This window comes from Pan troglodytes, chromosome 15 (genome assembly GCF_028858775.2).
Source record: "Pan troglodytes isolate AG18354 chromosome 15, NHGRI_mPanTro3-v2.0_pri, whole genome shotgun sequence".
Classification (NCBI taxonomy): domain Eukaryota; kingdom Metazoa; phylum Chordata; class Mammalia; order Primates; family Hominidae; genus Pan; species Pan troglodytes.
Window position 1 is genome coordinate 54,196,910 of NC_072413.2, and position 1,880 is coordinate 54,198,789.

Here is a 1,880-nt window from a genome sequence, read left to right on the forward strand (position 1 = left end):
GGATTTTTTTTTCCTGTGGACTAATCAGTAACCATTATTTTGATGCATGAAAAGAACTACAGATAACCTACCAAATAGCAGTTAGCTTTCAAACCGGCGCTCCCAGGAGGAAGTGTGGCAACTATTCAGAAGTTCACTGTCTTTTGCAAAGGTTGAGTACTGACGTGACACACTTCATTTACTAGAGTATTTGCAGTAGGAAGGTGACCTAATTAGAACAAATGGTAACTTCAGGAGCTTTCTCATCTTCTGATTACAGGGTGGTGCTTCAGATTACTTCCCTGTACTTGATCAAAAGAGATGTGTTGTGACTTGTTAGTAGAATTAACCAGAAAAACACAAAAGTTGTATTAGAATGTGGGTCTGCATATCGCTCTTCCATTTCCCTTTCAAGAAAAATTTTAAGTTATTCTTAATTGACAAAAGTATCTCTTCTACCTCTCCCAACTTCACAACATTCTCCTTCACCAAATGGATTATACTTTGTAAACGTTTTAAGAGGTTCTTTCCAGTTTAACCTTAGTGTTTTGGTCATACGAAGCGCTCCAGTAAGTTGTCATTTCAGAGTTCAGTAAATGACTCTTTTAATGTGCTATTTCTATTTCCTATATTCCATTAAAAGCCACTTTGTTTTTCTAATGGTTCTACATTCCTAGAATACACAATCAGAGTGGTTTCCCTTCAGATGTTTTAAAATAACATAAAAATCCTGGACTTTATCACCAGCCCGTGCAGTATTCTATGGCTTTTTTCTTTCCTCCTTGATCGTTTGTTTTTTGTTTGTTTGTTTCCTGCTGTTGAGTGTTTTATCAATCTAATACCAATTTTCCTCTTGGTTTATGGCTCTCGTACACTGACTGTTAACCTTTGATATGGAACTCTGTCAAGTATTTTCTGAATTCCAAGATCACTGCCACTCCTTTGATTAAACTTGTCTGTATTATCCTCAGAGGGATTTGCTGCATGTTATGTGAGAATGACTTGCCATTCCTGAAAGCATGTTGGCTATACCTAATCAAAATGTGCTCAACAAGTTATCAAATAAAGGTTCTTAGTTTTCAGTGATTACATGGGTATTCAATTGTAATTCTGCAGAGAAATCCTGGAGAGGTGGTTTAAATTAATAACAAAAATTACCACCCCAGAGCAGAGTGAACATACGACTTTAAGATTCATGAATGGTATCTTTTCTCCTCACCCTTAGACACATGCTAAGATTACTAGATTACTAGTATTAATAAATACTGTACTTTGTACATTGACCACAAAGCTGGGAGAGAAAAAAAATAACTGAATAATCTCTATATAAACCTTAATGTTCCTGTCATTGTCATCATGTCAAAATCAGAGCAGCTTCTGCTGTGGACTGCTGTGTTCTAGTCACTATGCTAATAATTTTATATATATTATTTAATTGCTCCAACAGATATTTTTTGATCACCTACTATGTACCAGATACTATGGTAGCTACTGAGGATGTTATACTCACTACCCACAAGGGATTTATAATTTAATAGGAGACTCCAGCAAGAAAATTTGAAGTCCCACTAGAACATGATATTATTGGGGTATATTAGGAACAGGAGCCAACTTTCTAGCATGTTCATTTTCCTTTAGCAAATTGTATTTACATAGAAATGAGACTTACATAGTGTGGATAAAGCACAATTCAGCTTTAACATCCCCTAGACCTACTCAGGGGAAGCAGATAGGGAGATTGCTAGGAAAAGAGGGCTGGTAAGGGTTACAGAGCCCCTCACTCCAGGTAGGATTCAGCACCAGCTAAAGGCCAAAAGGGGTAGAAACTGTAAAGACAGCTGAGGCTTTTCTTGTCTGGCCAGAAGGTAAAGAGTGCCTGCATCCACAGGGTTCACCAGCAG

The 1,880-nt window shown here is 37.2% G+C and overlaps 1 protein-coding gene and 1 long non-coding RNA gene across 3 annotated transcripts in view; both read left to right on the plus strand.

Moving 5' to 3' along the window:
• PELI2 (pellino E3 ubiquitin protein ligase family member 2) overlaps positions 1-1,880 on the plus strand; it is a 178,414-nt gene that overhangs the window by 87,597 nt on the left and 88,937 nt on the right. The window lies entirely within an intron of this gene.
• LOC129136983 (uncharacterized) overlaps positions 1-1,880 on the plus strand; it is a 73,803-nt gene that overhangs the window by 27,449 nt on the left and 44,474 nt on the right. The window contains exon 1 of the long non-coding RNA XR_008539008.2: positions 1-1,844. This exon is cut by the window's left edge and continues 27,449 nt beyond it. This is a non-coding gene — a long non-coding RNA (uncharacterized LOC129136983). The remainder of the gene's footprint in view (positions 1,845-1,880) is intronic.